Source organism: Sinocyclocheilus rhinocerous, unplaced genomic scaffold (genome assembly GCF_001515625.1).
Source record: "Sinocyclocheilus rhinocerous isolate Xijiao unplaced genomic scaffold, SAMN03320098_v1.1 scaffold26, whole genome shotgun sequence".
NCBI lineage: Eukaryota > Metazoa > Chordata > Actinopteri > Cypriniformes > Cyprinidae > Sinocyclocheilus > Sinocyclocheilus rhinocerous.
In genome coordinates, this window is record NW_015648545.1 from 392,786 (window position 1) to 401,130 (window position 8,345).

An 8,345-nucleotide genomic window follows, 5' to 3' on the forward strand; every position below is an offset into this window, starting at 1 on the left:
TATGACTGTGTATATATATATATGCATTTGGAAGTCTTAAATATGAGGTCTGTAAGTCTAAGACCAGAAGTGGAATTTCTATGGAATTATTATTCTCCTGTAGAAAGAATAAAAGTTGAATAGAAAAAATATTATTTGAATGACAGCTAAAGTTGAGCTGCATTAACACCACAAGTTTGTGTAAAACCCAATGATCATACTCTTAATCTTAAATATTTCTTATTCATGTAAATATTTCTATATTGTTTTTAATCGTAGTATTTTTGTTGCATTTATTATTATTATTATTATAGAAATCCTAAAACGTTCTGTTTATTTACCAGTTAAACGATTTTAAACCCAGATTTTTAGTGTGACCTTTGGACTCCACTGTATATAGTATTATATAGTAGTTTTAAAGATGATCATCTAAACCTTTAAACAGGATCATTTGGATATTTCAGATGATTTTGTTTTGTGGAATATATGTAAATATCTTATGTCAAACAGCTTCATCAGGGCAGCACTAAATACAGTAATTGGAGCGCCTGTGCAATGTTGTGTCTCAATCAACATCTACAGACTCAGTATGATCAGACAGCGGTGGACATCAGCTTGGCACCATCGAGTTAGTTTCATATGACACTCTGATATGACAAGATGCAGCAGCTGTCGCTTATTCACGTTCTGAACTCTTGCCGGCATCTGATATTCCCTATGCCCTTTCAGTTATGGTGTTAATTTGGTTGAACATTCATTCAGATCCTGCAAAGATCAGAGACAAACTGACTTAAAATGCAGTCTTGTATTCTCATTCTCACTGAAGCATGCATGGTGCATAGCTGAATCTGTTAAACTCTTGAGACTAGGAGAGGACAGGATGTACATAGCCTACTTCGCACATGCATAAATGTCTTAACAGCTTTCAGCTGTGTGCCCTGATACTGATCCATACAATTTAAGCACAGGGTCATATTATGGATTTTTTGACAATAGAACACTTCTAATTATGTTAATTATGCTAATTGTCAAAACTGAAAGTGTATCATTATCTAAAACTTTAAGATGCATTTAATCTAATTGTTTTTCTATTAAATCTGATGCTGGTGGCACAGTTGGGTTTTACTGTAGCTGATGTTATTTCACTCGCCCCAGACATTCAGTATAAATATGTAAGATGCTTTTATTACACAAGTTTCACTTCTCTCTCTCTCTCTCTTTAAAAAATAAACTATAGGCCTTTATAATTTTCTGTGATACATACAAGATTTTCTTTTGAGGAGTTGGGTGATCACAGAACCAGTTTCAACCAGTAATTTCTAGAGAAATGAGAAATGACTATAAGCAACACTTAATGCTTCTGAGTAAAGGGATACACGTATGTTGTGTTAATTGTCACATAAATCATTAGCTTTTTAGTTAGCAATGAGCCAGTGTTTAGCAGTCATGTTCAGTTTGCCAGATTAATGAATATATGCTTTGAATGTCTGTAAACAATATATTTTTTCTTGCATATTCACCCCTGGGTGCCCTGTCAGTATATAATCAGGTTCTAGCCCGTCATGTAACATTCCTGTCAGTGAAGTTTGACTGGAGTTCAACATGTTATAAAACACTTTCTAGTTGCGACCTATTTAACTTTCAGAACATCTGCTATAGGCAACCCCCTGTGACTTTTAAAAATAAGCAACATTAGGGAATTGTTAATCTTTCATCCCCTAAGGAGTCCTAGACAAGAGGCAAAACAAACGGAAAACTGGGAGCGTGCAGACAGGGCATTTTTCCATGATCTGCAAAGACGATATTCCACATGTCTATACATATTCCAGAAGTGGAAAGATGTTTAACTCTGTGGGAACTGGATGGGATGTAGATTACTCAGAAGATGTACTTCACACATTGGCGCCTTTTTCACAGAACTAAAGAAGCTTTAACACTAGAACCGCCAGGGGTCGCTGTATACCTAAAACCGCCAGCGGGTAAATTTTACCCACGCACATGACAGCTGTTTCTGAATGGCTAAAGAACATATTATTTCACTGTATTATGCTACTGTCTTCACAAAGAAGTGTCTAGAGTCATGAAATTATTATGTCTAGTCATCAACTATATTTTTGTCCTGTTGTTTTATGTTCAAAACTTTTTTTATGCAGGCTACACTCAGGGGCGTGTCTACGTGGTGGCCAGGGGTGGCACCGGCCCCCCCTGAAATTTGGCTGGCCACCCCAGGTGCCCCCCCTACCAGATGCGTTGCGATAGGCTCGCGCGAGGACGAATCTCTCCAGGTGCCCCCCCTACCAGATGTCTTGCGATAGGCTCACGTGAGGACGAATCTCTCCACTCTCGCTTGTTTAGTGAGTGTACACGATGTATTATAACATACATTGTTCCGCAAACACAATCTCCTTCTTTTGATCTACTTTTGTCTAAACAGTTTTTAAGTACAGGGGATTGTAAATCACACAATTTTAGTAAAAGTCAGTGACTGGGAGACTTGGATGTTTTATTAAAAATATTTTATATACGTTTTAAAAACAGCCACGGGTAAAATTTACCCCGTGGCCGTTCTAGTGTTAATCCAATGTGACGAATATCTTTCTGCTGGTTTAATGGTTCTTTATTAAAGATACTATGTTTCTATATCTATATTTTTATAGCATGTATTTTAGCTATTTTTGCATCGCCAGTCAAAATAGTTCCAACAAATCTGAAGCAGAATAAACCGCCACGTCTCTTTATATACAAAGTAGTGAAGTTTTGTTAATGAATAAATCAGTGACTCAGTTAATGATTCTATGACTTACAAAGACAGTCAGAAGCTGTGTCCCAGTTCAGGGACATAGCAATCCTATGTACGGTCCCATTTAAACAACACTCAGTTCATCCTTCACAGGGGCTAAGGATGCAGCAACTGAATTGGGACACAGCTACAGCTGCAGTATTGTTTCATTCCAAAATGAATCAGTGTTTTGAAACAAATCTGTTGAATGAATTATTCAATGACTTTAGCCTCCTATTGGAGTAACAAACAACGTATAACCTGCAAAGGGTCGCTGATTAATCTCCACCGCTAATGCATAGACTAACTGTCTGAAACACACAAATATAGACAAGTGGAGTGATACAGTACAGGAACTAATGGTTGTATAAAACATAAAGTACATGTATGGTATGGACATGCAAGCATGTATACTCTGACAATTATTACTGTAACTATTACACTATTACTGTAAGCATTAACTGTTCCTGTCAAAATCATGTTGATTGTGTCATGGTTCGCAAGTCTGTGGATTCTTCCTTGTCTGTCTGGAATTCATTCAGCTGCCCATTTAGTCCCTGCGCTGCCGAGGATATCTTCTGCACCACAACTTTCCTGTTTATTCTGTTGTTGCCCATTGTTCTTCATTTAATAAAATTTTGTGCACTTGCAACTGAATCTCAAGTCATTATTCCTGACATAGGTCCTGGCATAACGATCCAACCAGGATGGATTCAGCAAGTGGCTTTGAATGGAGAGAATTCCTTGCCAGCAACAACGCTCGTATGGATCAACAGGAGGAACAGATCATGGCTACGGGTCATGCTGTGCAAGCCTTGGTAGCGCAGGTGTCCGAGGTTACTGCCCAGCTCCGGCAGCTCAGGACAGATACAGACGGAGCACCCACTGTGCCAGCCCCACCGTCTGTTCCCCTTCCATCTGAGCGAGTGGATCATCGTGGTGAGCTTCGTCTACCACCACCAGCTCCTTATTCAGGTGAGCCACAGTTATGTCGAGCTTTTGTGACAAAATGCTCTTTGTTTTTCACACTTCAACCCATGTTGTTTCCTACCGAGGAATCTAAGGTGGCGTTGATGATTACTCTGTTATCTGGACGTGCTGCTCTGTTGGGGACAGCGGTGTGGGAAAATCAACATCCTTGCTGCTCCTCGTTCCAGTCATTTGCCGAAGAATTAAAGAGAGTGTTTGATCGAGCGGTCTCGGGTCGGGAGGCGGCCCAGGAGTTGGCGGATTTACAACAAGGCAACCGCTCGGTTACTAACTACTCTATTGATTTTTGCACTCTGGCGGCGGAAAGCAAATGGAACGAGGAGGCACAGTGGGATAAATTCCTGCATGGGTTGGCTGACCGTATCCAAAGGGAATTTTCGCCTTGGATTTACCCACTAATCTGGATTGTTTGATCGAGCTGGCGATTCGTGTGGATAATCGCCTGCAGCGCTGTGATCAGCACACGCGTCAGCTTTCGTTTCCTGAGGTGGACTCTTCCAATGTTACGGTCAGCTCGGCTATCGATCCGGAACCCATGCAGGTGGGCAGAACCCGACTGACCAGGGAGGAGAGGGATCATTTGAGAAGCAATGGACTGTGTCTGTAATGTGGAGCGGCTGGCCATTTTGTTACCAATTGCCCGGTAAAAACCCAAGCCCGTCAATAGACCAGAGGTTATTGACGGGTGGTGTATCTCTTGAAAAATCCTCTTCAGATACTTTCCTTCCGGTCAGACTACAATGGGCCAACATTTTCCACACCTGCCAGGCTTTATTGGACTCGGGAGCGGAGGATAATTTCATCTACGCCTCTTTTGCTTCACAGCTTAACATTCCTGTGGTCAAGCTTCCTCATCCCATATCTGTTCATGCACTCAGCAGTCAAGTTCTGCCATCAGTCACCCGTAGTACTGGTCTCGTCAAGCTCATCAAATCTGGTAATCACACTGAGGAAATTTCTCTCCTGTTAATTGATTCACCCCTTGTTCCTGTGGTCCTTGGACATCCCTGGCTTTCCCGTCATAATCCTCACATTAATTGGCAACAGAACTCTTTTTGCTCTTGGAGCAATTTTTGTCATGTGTCTTGTTTGTTGCCTGCTTGTTCTTCTGTTTCTTGTTCTGTGTTACAGGAGGAACCCGTAGACCTGCCTAATGTGCCCGAGGAGTACCTAGACCTGAAAGAAGTGTTCAGTAAGTCTCGAGCAGCTTCTCTTCCTCCGCATCGTCCTTATAACTGTGCTATAGACTTATTGCCAGGTACGTCTCCGCCTAAAGGCAGGTTATAATCGCTTTCGGCTCCTGAAAGGGAGGCCATGGAGAAATATATTTCTGATTCTCTTGCAGCCATATTATCCGCCCTTCCTCTTCCCCTGCTGGGATGGGATTGTTCTTCGTGGCTAAAAAGGATGGTTCTCTGCGACCTTACATTGATTATCGAGGGTTGAATAACATCACGGCAAAGAATACGTATCCTTTGCCGTTGATGTCTTCAGCGTTCAGCGGATGCAGGGGGTTTCCTTTTTCACGAAGTTAGATCTTCGCAATGCTTATCATTTGGTCCGCATCAGGGAGGGGGATGAGTGGAAGACCGCCTTCAATACCCCCAGGGGGCATTTTGAATATTTGGTTATGCCGTTCTGGCTGTCCAACGCTCCTGCGGTCTTCCAGGCACTCGTCAATGATGTGCTGAGAGACATGGTCGATCAGTTCATAAATGTTTACCTGGATGACATATTGATTTTTTCTTCGTCTCTCCAGGAGCATATTCAGCACGTCAGACGAGTGCTTCAGAGGCTGCTTGAGAATGGTCTTTTTGTCAAGGCGGAGAAACGCATTTTTCATGCACAGTTTGTCCCTTTTTTGGGGTTTATCGTCTCGTCCGAGGGGGTGTGCATGGATCCCGACAAGATTCAGGCTGTGGTTGATTGGCCAACCCCAGATTCCCTCAAGGCCCTGCAGAGGTTTCTGGGCTTTGCCAATTTCTACCGACGTTTCATTCGTAATTACAGCCAACTGGTCGCCCCTCTGACTGCCTTGACCTCCACCAAGGTGACGTTCAGGTGGTCTAGTGCAGCTGAAGCTGCATTTTCCAACCTGAAAAGTCGCTTTGTCTCGGCTCCTATTCTTGTGACACCTGATCCTTCATGTCAGTTTGTGGTGGAGGTCGACGCGTCTGAGGTGGGGGCCGGAGCGATGCTTTCCCAGCGTTCCTTCGCGGATGGCAAGATGCACCCTTGCGTGTTTTACTCCCATCGTTTGTCACCCGCAGAACATAACTACGATATTGGTAACAGAGAGCTGTTGGCTGTCAAGCTGGCTTTGGAGGAATGACATCATTGGTTGGAGGGCTCGGGGGTGCCTTTCATTGTCTGGACCGACCGATTTAGAGTACATTAGATCTGCCAAACGATTGAACTCTAGGCAGGTTCAATCGCAGGTTCAAAAACATCAAGCCCGATGCTTTGTCTCGCATTTTTGATCGTTCTGAACATCCATCCTCTCCCGATTCCATCGTGCTGGAGAAACTGGTCATTTCTGCGATCACTTGGGAGATCGAATCGAAGTTTCGCAATGCCTTACAAGGGGTAATGCCTCTGTCCAATTGCCCACCGAGTCGTTTATTTGTGCCTGAGGGGTTGCAATCCAACGTCATCTGCTGGTGGTTTTAACAGTGGTGGACCGGTTCTCGAAGGCGGCCCATTTTATTCCCCTGCCTAAACTTCCTTCTGCCAGGGAGACAGCGGTTGCTGTCATTGACCATGTTTCCAAATTCTGGAAGGAATTTTGTCGATTGCTGGGAGCGAATGTGAGTTTTTCTTCTGTGTTTCATCCCCAGAGCAACGGTCAAACTGAGAGGGCCAACCAAAACTTGGAACGGGTGTTGTGATGTTTGGTGTCTTAGAATCCGTCCTCCTGGAGCCAACAGCTCTCATGGGTTGAGTATGCGCATAACTCGTTACCAGTATCGTCCACGGGCCTCTCTCCATTTGAAGGTAGTCTAGGGTACCAGCCACCAATTTTTCAGAACCTGGAATCCAAAGTCGCGTTCCCCTCCGCTCACACCTTTGTCCAGAGGTGCCGTCACAAGCGTGCGCACAAAGGCAAAGGCCGATCGCCACCGGTCTTAGCCTCCCGAATACGTCGTTGGTCAAAAAGTGTGGCTTTCTACTCAGAACATTCCTCTCCGCACCATTTGTAATAAGCTTGCTCCTAAATTTATTGGCCCGTTCACTGTCACTAAAATCCTTAGTCCAGTGGCAGTTCGCCTCAAACTTCCTCCGGTATACAGGAGAATTCATCAGTTTTTTCATGTTTCCAAATTAAAACCTGCGTTTCGTTCACCCATTAACCCGCCTGCCCCGGTAACCAATCCACCCCCCACCCCCTCTGCCCCCTGCCTTTGTGGATATTACTGCCAGTCGTTTGTGGATTTACTTGCGTTTGTGGATTGTACTGCCTATCGTTTGTGGATCACGTTTTCATTGGACTTTTGTCTTGGAATTCATTCAGCTGCCCATTGTAGTCCCTGCGCTGCCGAGGATATCTTCTGCACCACAACTTTCCTGTTTATTCTGCTGTTGCCCATTGTTCTTCATTTAATAAACTTTTGTTTATTTGCAACTGAATCTCGAGTCATTATTGCTTACATAGGTCCTGACACATTGATGCCATTTTCAAGACACTCCAAACTGAAAAAAAAAAAAATTAGGTCAAGGGCGACAACTGATTCATGCATGAGTTCCTTCTGTCTGCGTTGTCTAATGTGACAGCCAGTTATTGAAATACTGTGGTCTTTGTTTCCAGTCAAGTTCCTTTTGATGTCTAGTAACCTGTTCTTGAAAACAAAAAAAGACTGAGTGCAAGAAAGCTTATGTGTCAAATAACTAAAGAGCACGTGATTGACAGAGATATATGGCATTCCATTATACATGTTCAGACACTGATAAATAACTGAATAACAGCAACAGTTAATTATTATAATAAAACGGTTAGTTCAGGTCCTTGGTTCTGATTGGTTGAGCCGTGTTCGAAGTTGTTGTAAAATTCCCAAAAACGCACAGCTGACCGCATTACATAAGTATCACTGCGCCACCACTGAGTGTGTATGTTGCTGTGTCTGTGTGTTGCTTCCCACATGAAAAAATACTATAGTAATTTATAGTAAATACTATAATGTTTTTGAACCATACTATAGGAAAGTGTATTATACTGTATATATTATAGTATTTACAACACTTTGTTAATGAATGCTACAGCATACTGTAGTATTAACTATAGTGAACTGATAAACTGTAATAAATACTGTGGTATACTTTAGTTTTTACTACAGTAAATTGTAGTATATTGTAGTAAAATATTCCCTATAGTTGTAGAAAACTTAGTACAGTATTGGGTAAAGTATTTGTTTGTATTACTATATTTGTTATATTACCGCAGCAACTATAGAATTACCACAACAAATTATTCCAAGTACTTTACAATAGTATGGTTCCAAAACCCTATAGTATTTACTATAAATTACTATAGTATTTTTTCATGTGGGTTGGCAACAATTAGCCGGTACATCAATGATCCACCAATCATCCAGTCCTGGTG